The sequence below is a fragment of the Dreissena polymorpha genome, chromosome 11 (genome assembly GCF_020536995.1).
Source record: "Dreissena polymorpha isolate Duluth1 chromosome 11, UMN_Dpol_1.0, whole genome shotgun sequence".
NCBI lineage: Eukaryota > Metazoa > Mollusca > Bivalvia > Myida > Dreissenidae > Dreissena > Dreissena polymorpha.
Window position 1 is genome coordinate 50,462,161 of NC_068365.1, and position 15,511 is coordinate 50,477,671.

Here is a 15,511-nt window from a genome sequence, read left to right on the forward strand (position 1 = left end):
GTAGTATTCTGCAAATTTTCATGCTTTTTTTCACAACTTGAACAATTCTGGTGAAAATCTGCACAAATCGACTAAACTAATATATAATGGAAGCTTAAAGCGTGTATGCACGATTTCGTAAAATATTGATGCATGTATATAAAATGTGTAAAAAAAGTATTATATAATATACATATATTTCAATATAAATTAAAATAAATGTTAAGAAGAATATGTGTCGAAAAATGCAAAATAAGCCTGATATATTATTTTGAAATCGAAAATGTCTGTACATTCGAATTTGCGAGCATCATTATCATGCATGTACGATGTAAATCTAAATTTAGTGCTACGGATCATTTTAATTTGCTGCAATGATATATATATCCATACGACACCCGAACACTAACTCCGACCCAATAAAAAGACGAATGCTTCGGTTATTGTTTGAAAATATGTACAAAGAATCTTCGTCACAATCGGCTCGGGGCTGTAGTTTGTCGTTGCTGCATTTGATGAAATTCGTCTTGTATGTATACGTTTTCTTGCCTATTCTGTAACATATTTTTATCACAAAATTTTAGTTTAAAACATATACAAATCGTGCATACTCGCATTTACCTAATTTAACATGGTCAAACATATATTAAAATCTTCACTAATGTAATGCACTAATGTTTTACCTCAGTTATATTGTTCATTAAGACGATTTTTTACAACCGAAATCCTTTTATTTATAGGGGGCAAAGAATACCAGTCGTTATCGACTAATGTGAAGATTGGTACCGATCTGTTCTTTATGCTAGGGAAACCTATACCATCGGTTAAACGTTAATCGTATGTACACACAACGCAATACAAAACAGCGAATGCTCAGTACTCAGATAACTGCATTAAATTATACACATCAAGATGTATAAGTCCGATTTAAAAACTAACGATCCATTGTAAGGAAACTAGGCAAGACACGTCGAGGCAACTATCGCTTGCGTATCCACAAATGAAAACAAAACAACACAGTTTAAGGCAGCTATTTTAGCTAGCAATCAGTCTATTTTTACCTATTGTTGTTCATGTCACTTTTACTTAATGTAGCGCAGTTCAGTTTTTTTCGTTCACGATATAAAAGCTATGATGTTATCTAGAAAAATTAACGATTAAACAATCAACGTTTAAATTATAATATTGCCGCTACACATTCAACGCTTCGACTTAAAAAGCTCAGTTGACAATCGTACAAAGATTGAATCGTCAGCATGTACATGTACTTAAATTGGAAAGCTTATGTTTATGAACACACACATTATGTATTCCATAATTTTAAAACAATATACATTAATATACTTTCTTATAAAACAAAGAAAATAAACACACAAACTCTTTGTTGAAATGGATTATTAAAATCAAACATGTCTCTTGAAATCCGTAGGTATTTCATTTCCATTTTTGATTATTTAAGAACTTTTTTCGCGTCGTATACTTGCATTACATGCATATTCACTTATTACTAGCTGCTGTTACGAACGCCGTTCCACGAGATTGTCAACGAAATTTCTCTATAAGGTTTTACCAAGGTAAAAATGAATACGGTATTATGTTTTGAATGTTTCCTGGTAATAACATTTCTTCAAAAAGAAAAGGAGTTGTTATTTATCCAATCGATAAAGGAAATTATCCGTACTGTTTCTGTAATAAGTATATTGCACACAGCCTGTACAACCTCAAACATCGCCCGACATTTTACTTCTATATCGCTTGAATATTTCGTCTGCAATAATACATTGCATGAAAATTAATACAAACATGCACCTGGAAAAGAATTATTACCAAAATGAACAAGAGCTAGCTCCGCGGTCGGAGACGTTTGCTCCCCGCCCCAAACAATTAATCGTATCACATTAGTGTGACTTAGCCACTTAAATAAGTGTTTATTTGACACATAATTATGCACTTCTTTGGATCATCTTATATAGGTAATGGTTTGAGAATGTTATATTATTATCAATAGTGATGCCACGATGATGAAATAAAATCAATTACTTGTTGTTAGATGAGAAAGTCTTTTTCCGGAAATTTGATGCCGCTGATGTAGTAGATTATTATATAATGACCAAGGTCAATATATATGGCAATGTATCACGCGCCATGGTGGAGTCATTGCTAAGTTACCCATGGAACTTGTGCGAGGCAAATGTATGTGCAAAAAATCAGGCCGATCCGTATATCCGCTCACGAGTAATCAATCGAACAAATACTGGCATAGTGACCTTGACCTTTGACCTAGTGACCCCAATTTTCATAGGGGTCATCTACTTCCAAAGGCCTAGGGACATAGAAAGTATCAAACCAATCGGTGAATCATTTGACGAAATATTGATCGGAAACTATTTTACTCTTTATTTGTGACAGTGACCTTGACTTGACTAAGTGACCTAAATTCCAATATGGGTCATCCACTGTCCAATGCAAATGCACATGTGAAGTATAGAGTTCATCGGTCAAATCGTTGAGTTATTGCTCGGAAACGATTTTTAGACTTAGTGACCTAGTGACCTTGATTTTGACATAGTGTCTCCGATTTCAATATGGATCATGTAGTCAAAGGACAATGCAATATGAAGAATCGAGGCAATCAGTAAATTTGTTAGGTTAAACATATTCATTTCTTTTGGCAAGTACAATACATAAAAAAACACACAACAATAGATATCAGAAAAGGTTTGACACGCAAGAAATAATTATTATATAGTTTATCTTTTGGGATTATGTGTACAAATTATTGGCAGTGTTTTAGGAACAATATAATTTTGTTCATGCTAGACATAGGTAATATGAGTGATAGATATACGAAGGTTTAAAAAAAATGAAAAAACGAAATAAATAAGAAAACATATGGAAAACAAAAGGCAAATAGGCAAGAATGGATGAAGGATAGTAGATGCGAGGACTAGGATTAAAAACATCAACGACTAATCGTAACCGGATTGCTAAGCGAATCGACTGGATTTTTTTACAAATTGTTGAACATGTAGGACAATTTCAGAGTTTTCAATTTCGTTTAGATGTGTATTTCCCAAATGTAGAATATCAAGCTTAACATCGATGGTTATTCTTGAAATACTGTTCATTAATGTTATACATATAGTGTTTAACTGAGGACATGCGAAAAGGAAGTGGTAATTGGACGCAATATCTCCAAATGAGCACATATGGGATGCGATAATGATTTTTGAGTAATGGTGTCCATTAAGCGCATTTAATTTCGTCATAAGCCGCCTATGAAGTATTTGGAGATGACGTTTTCCTACATAAAAGTACGATAGTGTTTTAATCAATTTTGTTGAGGTTGGATTGCAATATATATTCAACGATTCACTTTGTTTAATTTCTTCTGGTAGTACAGTTCATTTTCGAATGACTAATGGTATAAAGGAATTATGGTAAATCGTTGATCTTGATTCGGATGTGCGTAATTCATGTTCATTTCGGTAATAATACCTAGAAGCAGCTCCGACATGTTGAGTTAGGAGATCGGTCAAGTCAATTTGCTTTTTTAAAGTATAAGTTGGTTTTTGTCGCGTCGATCTTGAAGCGGTTTCCAGTTTCCTTCGTAAACGGACACTAGTTTAGATGCAACACATGCAATTCGCGATGCTTCGGTTTAAACTTTAAATTTCTTTTTTTCTGCTTGAGTGCAATTACCCCATATTACGTCTTAAAATTCTACCAATGGTCGAACAAATGACGTTTAAATAGTTTCGAGTGATTTTCGGTCAAGTTTAAATCTAAGTTAACGCAAAATATAAATCGGACTCCATGCTTTGTACGTAGTATATTAAATATGTGTGTTATACATACAATCGGTCGAAAGAAATACTAAAATATGTTTGTGAGAGCTTATTTCCGGTATTAGCGTTGACAACAATTGACAGGTATTCGGTTGTTGCTTTCTGGAGAATATAGGTGTTTCAGATTCGGAAGGATTAAATAAGACATGCCAATTTAGTTGCAAGTCAGATATTTGGTTGTAATTGTTATGTAATATTGCATTTAAAGTGTTTGCGTCGTCTATGATAATATATAAGGATTTGTCGTCGGCAAACAGACGAATGTTACTTTAAATGTCGTTTACAATATCATTTATGAAAAATGGAAATAGCAGGGGACCTTATATTGAACCCAGAGGAACACCGGCGCCTGGAAGTACAACACATTGACGCCTTCCATTAAGATAATTTATAAATCATAAGTTTGATTTTCCACAAATGCAAATAACATTAAATTTATTTACCAACCCAGGTGCAAGACTTTATCAAATGCTTTACTTTTGTCGAAAAAGACAGCTTTAACCTCTAATCCGTTCTCGAGGGCTTTGCAAAATGTATCGTAAATGTAAGTAAGTTGGTTTGTTGACAAATAACCTGGCAAAAAGCTAGGCTGAAATGAGGTACGAATTTTGATATTAATTAGGTGACTGTACACATGTTAAAATATCATTTTTTCAAACACTTGTTTGATTGTATTAAGCAATGATATAGGACGGTAGTTAATCGCTTGTGTGTGGTGACCTTTTCAAAAAAGTGCACTGACGTTATCTTCTTTTCAACAACTTGGCATTTATACATTTGTCAAATTAGACATTAAAGAAATCACATAAGGCGATTCATAATTCGTCTCTATATTCTTTTAAGATACAGTTACTTATACCGCAAGGCCCTGATGCTTTGACTACAGAAACTGTTTTAAGAATATCATGAACTTCAGTTGGAGTGAAAATAAAGGACTCTAGCAAGTTAAAAATTGGTACATACATGAGATCAGGTATGTTATCGTTACCAATTTCAAGTGTTGACTGCCTTTAACGAAATTGTTAAGAATGTTCGCCTTTTTAATGCAAGCAGTTGCAATTAAATTGTCGGCGGGATAAATGAGTGCAGTAATTGAGTTATTATAAGGTTTGTTTACTTAAGAGTTCTCCACCAGTCCTTTGATTTGTGGTTATTTTGTCTCAGTTTTTCATATAGGCCATCATAGCAATGATATTTGGATTGTCGAATTAATGATGTGGTCTTGTTTTGAAGTGAACGAAATTCGGACCAATACTATATACTATGTTTGCATTTCGCATGTTTGTAGGCTAGTTTACGTTTTCTTATCATAGAACGTATGTGTGTTTTTAGTCAGGGGTGTCATGCGGATTGATCTAAATTAACCTGAGTGGAAAACAAAGTTTAGCAATCGCGAATAATAGTTTCAGTGATAGTAGTGCAATATATGTGACCATCAAAACTTACAATTGATTCCCAATTAAATAAAGACACAATTTCGCCTAACAAATCGAAGTTACAGTCATTGTATTTCCATATGAGACGCTCGAATATTTACGCTTTTGGCTTGTCATATTTGAATAGGCCAGAATAGGACAATTTAAGCGATAATGTTAATAAAAAAAAGGATCACCGACACCTGATAACGTAAGAGCAACAAGTCAAGAATTGACAAAGACCTTTCTGGGAAGTGCTTTGTGTCGTCAATAATTTGAACAAGGCTGTACTCAGTGCACCAATAATCAAGTTTCCTTGATTTTCATAGATATATTGTTATGCATGTTAAAATCGCCCATTAGATTTATATCTGATATACCGGTGTCAATTGCTTAATATATGGAGTTATCAATTTAATTAGTGTAAGATGCATCTGCGTTTGGTGGTCTGTAATACAAAAGACATAAGACAAGCTTTTTAATCTGCAAGTGTAAATCAATTCAAATGCATTCTTATGAGATAGGTTCAAGATCAGGTCTGCGTTCATTGTGAATAAAATCTTTTACGTATACTATGAATCCACCGTGGCTATCGTGTGTTCGATCTTTGCGCTCGAGGCGGTGATATGACGGATAAGTAGATCGTCATTTTCAATTGAGTTTTTGAGCCTAGTTTCAGTAATACATCAATATTCGATAGTTTTGCTGTAAGAATATCCATTTTGTTAAAAAACACTTTACAAATACTGAAAACGTGAAAAATTATTAGGCATTGTCAATACGTCGGTAACTGTATTTAACTTCCTAACGGAGGAAGCTTGGGAACTAATCGATACCGGGCCTGTATTTAGTTCGAAATCACCAGATAGCAACATAATTGTGTTAAGCCATGTATCTACGACTGTAAATAAATGAAAAGCATTTGAATGCTCCCCGAAATAAAATTTCGGCGGAGCATATAGTTGCCAGTTTGTCCTTCCTTACTTTCTTCCGTCACACTTTTGTTACCGTTTCTCATTTACCAATCACTTTCATATTTGGTATGAAGGTACATTGCATGGACCTTTTGATGAGGTTTGAGGTCACTAGGTTCAAGGTCAAGGTCGCCAATGCTTATAATAATATATTTTTCGTCACACTTTTTTAACAGTTTCTCATAGCGCCTTCAATACTTTACCGATATCTCTCATATTTTGCATGTAGGAACCTTGCATCAACCTCTACCTTTTGATGAGGTTTGAGGTCACTGGGTTCAAGGTCAAGGTCACCAAGGCTAATAATAATACATTTTCCGTCACACTATTGTTACCGTTTCTCATAGCGCCTTCAATACTTTACCAATCTCTTTCATATTTGGCATGTAGATACCTTGCATGGATTTCTATCTTTTGATGAGGTTTGAGATTACTTTGTTCAAGGTCAATGTCACCAAGGCTAATAATAAAAGATTTTCCGTCACACTTTTTTAATAGTTTCTAATAGCGCCTTCAATACTTTACCAATATATTTCATATTTGAGAAGTATGTACCTTGCATGGACCTCTACCTTTTAATGAGGTTTGAGGTCACTGTGTTCAAGGTCAAGGTCACCAAGGCTAATAGTAATATATTTGTCGTCACACTTTTTTAACAGTTTCTCATAGCGTCTTCAATACTTTACCGATCTCTTTCATTTATGGCATGTAGGTACCTTGCATGGACCTCTACTTGTTGATGACGTTTGAGGTCACTGGGGTCAAGGTCACCGAGGCTAATAATAGATTTTCTGTCGCACTTTTTACAGTTTTTCATAGCGCCTTCAATTCTTTACCGATCTTTTTCACATTTGGCATGTAGGTACCTTGCATAGACTTCTACCTTTTGATAAGGTTTGAGGTCACTGGGGTCAAGGTGAAGGTCACCGAGGCTAATAATATATTTTTTAGGTGGTGATTAACACATACATTGACAAAGCGCATCATCGGGGAGCATCTATCAGTTTCACTGATATTCTTGTTGTTGTTTTACACATATTACATTAGAATGGGATCGTTCACTAACTATATCGCGAGTATAAGGCAATTGAATATGTCGGACAAGTTGGGATTTTACTATGATGTTTACAACAGACTATTCTATAGCAATTTACTTATTTGACAACGTTATATAAAGTAGCAAACATAAAGTTGCAAAAAAGCATCCGATTGCTGTGTTACTTGGTATAAAAGGTTATGTGTAATCATCATGACACATTGAAAAGGGTTAGTGCACTTAAACAAGATTTACAATAGTCCAAGACACATAAACAAATCCTACATCCTGAGAACATTGAAGTAAGAAAAAATAAACAAATAAAAAAGGTTAAACTGATGTAAGTGAGTTGCTATTGGGTCATTTTGCAAAACAGAACAAAACATTACTTTATTTACATCTCAGGCATACAGGTATGCAGTAAAAGGAACAATATATATTTAGGTATACAATATTTAAATAGACATGTGCTTCAAGATTAACGTGTTGCACTTATATGCGAGTAACAACAACATCAGCAAAGAGACACAAATAATGACCGAAAATAAAAGCAGACAAAGACAAAAAATATATATTCTGAAACAATTTGAATCTAAGACACTTATGTCTTTCAATTGTATGTATATAGGGTCATAAACAATATTTAAATTTATATGTGCTTCACGATTAACTTGGTACACTCATATGCAAGTAACAATAACAACAACAGCAAAGAGACAAACAAAAAAATAATAACCGAACATTAAAGCAGACAAAGACAAAAAAGTTATATTTTCTGAAACAATTTGAATCTAAGAGACTCATGTCTTTCAATTTAATGTATATAGGGTCATGAACAATATTTAAATGTATATGTGTTTCACGATTAACTTGGTACACTCATATGCAAGTAACAACAACAACAGCAAAGAGACAAAAAATAATAACCGAAAATAAAAGAAGACAAAGACAAAAAAGTTATATTTTCTGAAGCTTTTGGAATCTAAGAAACACATGTCTTTCAATTTTATGTATATAGGGTCATGAACAATATTTAAATGTATATGTGCTTCACGATTAACGTGGTACACTCATATGCAAGTAACAATATCAACAGCATATAGACAACAAATTAATCGGATAACAAAAGCAGACAAAGACAAAATGTTATATTTTCTGGAACAATTTGAATCTAAGAGACTCATTTTTTCCCAATTTTATGTATCTAAGGTCATAAACATAGCTAGGTTTAATCGAGTTATTTGATAGTTCTCAGAAGGGTATTAGCAAATTTACTAAATTTATGTAGATATTCCACGTTTTCTATAGACATTATATATTGAAGTTAATTAGCACTGCAAACATGTATTGAAAACGTGGTTGTATGGTTTCTATCGGTAATAAAGTGAGTGCATTTTAAAATGTAATGTTCTTTATTGCCAATGAAACCTTCGTTTCATAAAGTGCACAATCTATTTATTTCGGGTGTGCCGTTCCATCTGCCAGTTTCGATTTGGAAATGATGATTTGCAGTGCGGAGCTTCAATATGGGTAGATACTTAGATTTTGGGAGCAGCTTAAGGTAATTCTCTAATTCAATATTGATTTTAAAGCATTTATAAAATGTACCTTTATTTGATTGGTTCATGTCTATATGCCACTGCTGAATGTATTGATCAATTAGTGTACGTTTAACATGTAATGATAGTGATTTCATGCTTGACGAGTTTTTTTCGTGCCACACGATCGATTTTCCTGTCATATCTCCTATTTGTTTAATTTTTGATATCCATTTAAGGTTATAAAATTGTTATTTGCAAGGTTTATATACATTTTTTAGAATATTTGTTGTCATTACCTGATAGAATTCTAGCCCAAAAATCTATCATTTTGCTGTAAATAGTGACAGACAGCGGGTCTCTCCCTAGTTCGCCGTATAGCATATATGACGGAGTACTTTTACGAGACATAGTAATGTTTCTTAGGAATTCCCTATGTGCGCGCTCAATAATGTCAATGTTTTCATAGCCCCATAGTTCGCACCCGTAAGTAAGTATTGGTACAATTGTGTGATCGCAAAGTTTAAGCGTTAAATCCAGCGGCAGATCGGAATTATTTGCACGGATATAAAGTAAATTAATTGCCTTTTTAGCTTGTTCAACGTTGTTTTGACGTGCGCTTAGAAACGATCCGTTCACTGAAAATGTGACACCAAGGTATTTGTATTGTTTAACAATTTCAATTTCACTTCTGCCGATGTAAATTTTTTATCGCGCGATGTTTTTAGCCCCAAATATGATTATTTTTGTTTTGTAAGTGTTTGGATTGAGTTTCCATTGTGTGCAGTATTCATTAAATGCATTTAAACATATTTGAAAATCTTTTTCATCGTCGGACAAAATTATAGTGTCGTCGGCGTATAACAAGACAAGTAGCTTCAGCCAGTGATAAGCGCTAGATGGATCAGGTATATCAACTTTTTTACCTTCGCGTATAAGAATATGACTCTCAAGGTCATTCAAAAATATTGAAAACAGGATCGGTGACAGATTTTCACTTTGTCGAACGCCGTTTTCGCATGGGAAGAACAGAGACGAGTTATGATCGACGGAAACACATGATTTTATATTTGTGTACATGTTATAGATAACATTAAACATTTTCCTGTTACAGAGCTAGATAGCAGCTTAAACCAGAGACCATTTCTCCAGACTTTGTCGAAGGCCTGGGAGAAATATGTAAAGGCACAGTACAACTTCTTTTTTATTGCTGCGTATGGTTTCAATAAGAGATTGAAGAACAAATATGTGGTCCACACAAGAATGATTTTTTTTTAAACCTGCTTGGTTTTCGTTAAGAATTCCATTTGATTCTAAAAATGTGTTAAGCCTTTCATTTATAATTGATGTGAAGAGTTTTCCAAAACAGCTTTGTAATGTTATAGGCCTTTAGTTATTAGGGTCGTCGCTGTCACCTTTATTTTTTGTAAATAGCGTTAATAGTGCCTTTAAGCCACCATTAGGCATATGACCAGTATCGAGTATCATGTTAACATAAATAGGTAGAAACATGTGTTTAGTAGATTTTATTTACTCAGTATGTTATCACTTGTTCCAGCTGCTTTAGCATTTTTAAAGCGTTGAATATCCGCTTCAATTTCGGTCATGGTAAAAGGCATGTTTAATTCTAGTGTGTCGTACATGGGATCGTTTGCGAGGGTATGTAAGTTAAACTCATTGTTTTCATCAGTGCTATCATTACAATTTATACTTTTGAAATGATTATATAGCGAATCCAAGCTCGGCGTTTTCTTTGATTTTTTAGCGCCAATTCTATGAATATATTTCCAGTATATTTTAAACTCTTCGAATGCATTGTACGTAATGGTTGTGCAATTTTAAATTTATATTGATTATTAAAAAAGTTCATCGTTCGTTTGTAATTCTTATTCGTATTTTGTAAAAGAGTCTTATTTGATAATGGTCGCTCGCATTTATATCGGTTTTTAGCCTCATAACAAGAAGTTTGTGCTTGTTTACATTTAATACCGAACCATGGCCTCTTAAATACGTGATTGTGAGAACGTTGTTTGGTGAGCGTTTCGGCTGCAGCCTTTTGGAACATTACTTTAATTGTGTTAGTTATTTATCAATCGATGATGGTGCACAGGGGCTTACATCGCACATATATTTAAGTTGGTCAAGTTTTTCTTGATTTATATTATTAATAAAATTGCTCGATACATTTGGTTTCCATTTTGCGTGTGTGTTATCATGAATTGATTTCTGCTTGTGTGGTGGTGCTTCTTTAATCCTACTCGATACGGTAAATTTAATTATAGCGTGGCCATCAGAAAACAGCATTTCCGTCTCGATTATCTCGAACGCGGTTAAAAACACAAAAGATTCAGCAGTGGCAATCGCATAATCTATAACTGAGCTATTCCGTTAGGTAAATTGACCAGTGTCAGTGTCCGTGCCCATTCGACCGTTTAGTATAAAGAGATTGTTATTACGACAAATATCAATCAACGCTAATCCGTTACTATTGGGTTTTTTTATCCATAGATGTTCTGTACAGGGGTGCATTACATTTGGTTAAGATATGCAAATGAGCTGGTCAGCTAGACAATTAACTTAAGTATACATGAACTATATAAGTATTTTACACCTACGAGAAGCAGTGAACGCACATATTCGCAAAAGCAGAACATACACAGCATAGATACAAACTCACGAAGAGACACAATACAGAATTACTCAATCAGAAAATATTTAAATAGCTTTCAACGTGAATTAAAACAATGTAAAGTAATAGCAAGCCAATCCAACAGTATTGCAATTAGAACTATGTAGTATGAGAAAGCAAATCAGACAGTTATTCTGTAACAAGCACATTAGCATACATATTTACGAAGCTAAACTAATTGATGTTAAGTTATTTATGTTTTGTGCATTATATATTATGTATATAATTCGTTAACTATATAAACAGTTATTTACAAATAATAGTACGTTTAAAACAAAAAACATAAAACAAGCCGGTCAAACGGTTATACACCTACACGATAATACGCATAATTATGTCAGTGAAATAATAATACAGAATGTAGAATTAATAACCCAATCAAAAATGAATTCAGTTACAAACACATAAGAATACATAATATGAAGCTAAATCAATGTATTTTAAGTTTTTTAATGTTTATTTAATTATATATTATGTATTTAATTGGTTAATTTAATAAATAGTTTTTTTACAAATAATAGTTCTTTAAGAAAAAAACAACAAACAACCCTGTCAAATGTATACACCTACAAGACAAGAAAACACTTTAGTTTGCACAATTATGTCAGTGAACTAATAATACAGAACCATACACATACATATGCATACGTATTCGGATGCATGTACACACACACACGCGCACACACGCATACAGGGGTATAGACACATTTACATACATTCTTCTAAAGCTATACATGTGTACTTTTACATTTCCAGATACCATGAGTTATATATAGCTGTATATATAATAAGTTATCTCACTTAACAAGACGTCAATGCAACTAGCCCTAGCATACATTAATGCAATTTAACAATACAGCACTATAATCAAACGCAAGATAGACTTTCTCAATCGCAGGCTGTGAACTTACTCTACTACATGCATTATTAAGATGAAGTAGTAATTCGCCTGTCAGACAATTATACAGCTACACAAATAGAAGAGAATACTACACTTAGCATAATTGTATCAGTGAAAAAATCAACCTTAATCAGTAATATAGCTGGAAGACAAACTAACATTAAATGTCTACAAGCTGGTCTAATTTGATCTAAATGATGAAATGAATTCGATTACATACACAATATACGAAGTATTAGGTATTGTGATAAAGTGTAGAAAGGCAGCGTATATTCTATTTAACTTTGTACAATATATGCGCATATGATTTTAATTTAGCGTATTTGTAAAAAAAACAAAAAACAAGAACTGTCACCATAGGATGACTTATGCCCCCTATAAACGCTTGATAGAAGTTATGAGCTTTTTTCAAAACCTAAACGCAGATTTCGAAACCTAAACGCGGACCCTAAGTTCAAGGTCAAGGTTACAGGGGTCGAAATTCGTGTGCGTATGGAAAGGGCTTGTCCGTTTACACATGTATACCAAATATGAAGGTTATATCTCAAGGGACATAGAAGTTACAAGCATTTTTCACAACTTAAACGCAGATTTCGAAACCTAAACGCGGACCCTAACTTTAAGGTCAAGGTCACAGGGGTCAAAATTTGTGAGCGTATGCACATGCATACCAAAAATGAAGGTAATATCTTAAGGGACATAGAAGTTATGAGCATTTTTCGAAACCTAAACGCAGATTTCGAAACCAAAACGCGGACCCTAAGTTCAGGGTCAATGTCACAGGGGTAAAAATATGTTTGCGTATGGAAAGGCCTTGTCCATATACACATGCATACCAAATATGAAGGTTATATCTCAAGGACATATAAGTTTTGAGCATTTTTCGAAACCTAAACGCAGATTTCGAAACCTAAACGCGGACCCGAAGTTCAAGGTCAAGGTAACACGGGTAAAAATTGTGTGCGTATGGAAAAACCTTGTCCATATACACTTGCATACCAAATATGAAGGTTATATCTAAAGGGACATATAAGTTATGAGCATTTTTCGATACCTAAACGCAGATTTCGAAACCTAAACGCGGACCCTAGATTCAAGGTCAAGGGCACAGGGGTAAACATGTGTTTGCGTATAGAAAGGCCTTGTCCATATATGCATGCATACCAAATATGAAGGTTATATCTCAAGGGACATAGAAGGTAATGAGCATTTTTCGAAACCTAAACGCAAAGTGTGACGGAAAGACGGACAGACGGACAGACAGACAGACGGACAGTCCGATCACTATATGCCCCCTTTTCCTCGAAAGAGGGAATAAAAATGTATTAATTAAATTTCCGACAGAAAGATATAACGGTTTTGAATGGGCGACAGCACAAAATTAAATGCATTTAAGTGTAGACAACGAGGCATAGAAATGTGTATAATCCATTCGAAGTCACTATCGAAGCGGATTATAAGTTTTCCATCGTGATAACGCCTAACCGTCACTGAGTGGCAATTATTTTATGAGAAGGTGTGAATTTGAAAAATGGAGAATAAAATAACAAAAAGCTGTACTACGCTTAACTGTTATATGATCAAGTAATGAACATGTCATTTACATACTGTACAACTAAGATAGAATGGGCAATGTACGGTCATGTTTTCTTCAATCTTGCGACCGATGCGTACGATACATTGGCATTGGAGCGGAGATTGGCTAATTGTTCAGGTATTTCTACAAGATGATTCACGCACCAAAAAAGTTCCATCGCGGGTACATGCACTTTCTACAAGTTTTTCACTAATGAGTTTACGTGCGTCAAAGAACAACTCACTGCGGTGCTCGTTAGAGCCTCACTGATTACATTCCTTTTGTAGCTCACTGTGCTTTTCACCCGATATCTCACATTATACAGTTGTTGCCGGGCTCTGTATAAGGCAAACTTAACAATAATTTCCATAGGTCTTGCGCTGGATTGCAATCGGGGACCTTACCTTTGAGGTCGATCTGTCTCTTTTATAAAAAGATTTGCACCGATTTCACTCGCCATCTCAACAATAATCTTGTCTGAGTCCTCGTTGTTTCGGTTTCGGGGATCCCGTTGACATGCAAGCAGTTACGACGAGTGTATTACTCCGCTCGATCCGCTTGTATCGTTAGCGTAGCAACCTTATCTTTGAGGGATTTGTTTTTTTCTGTACCATATAGATAGATAGACTTTTATTTTCCTCCATTCATGAAGAGCATAACATATAATACAATCGCCTTTGTACAATTATTTCATCCTGTTGGTGATGGTTTCTGTGTTCGCCTCGCTCAGATGAACGTGGGTCAATACTTAACTGTTCTGCATTATATCAAAGTATTTTTTGTCTTATTCCAATCTGCGATATTAATACTTGATGTGGATACGTTACGTTTATCACACCTTTTACCCACAACAGTGTGGTGTGGTGTTCATTCTTGTTGATGCTTATTTTTGTTCAAGAGTATAACGCAGTAAAGCATAGTAAAGCAGTTCTAGCACAGGCTAGTAGATTAGTGCATCAAAGCGAGACGTAGTTACTCTAACGCTTAACCGATTATGTTCTTCGGTAGCAGGTAATAGCATTGAAGGTAACCGGCAAAAAATGGTCGACACTGGTGGCTAATTGGAAAACTGGTAGAAACTAGTTCGCGGTGATTTTAGCCGACGAGCATAATTGCAAATATTTATATTTTATAAATACCTTTTTGAACAAGATGTCCACATAAATCCTTCATTTCAAAGCCCGCTTTAAAGTTATTACCACAACCGGATGACAGGTGCAGTATCGATTACTTCGATATAAATTTTGACCAGATTCGTTTAGTAAAGATTCACATATTCATTATTTTCCATCAAGCCAAAAAAAACGTCAACACCCACCATCACCGGATATTAATAAATGTTAAATATTTATCATAACTATGCTTAACGTAGTACCAATAGCTAATTTTCCATCTAAACCGATGTATCAAAGTAGCAACAATAATATTTATGACAACAAATAAAGTTACGACCAATGTAATCATTAACGCCATGTATAAGGTGCAGAACTTGAGGTATCAATTCAATCGGTGAAACAGATAACGAGTTATTGATTTGGAATGATTTCACACTTAG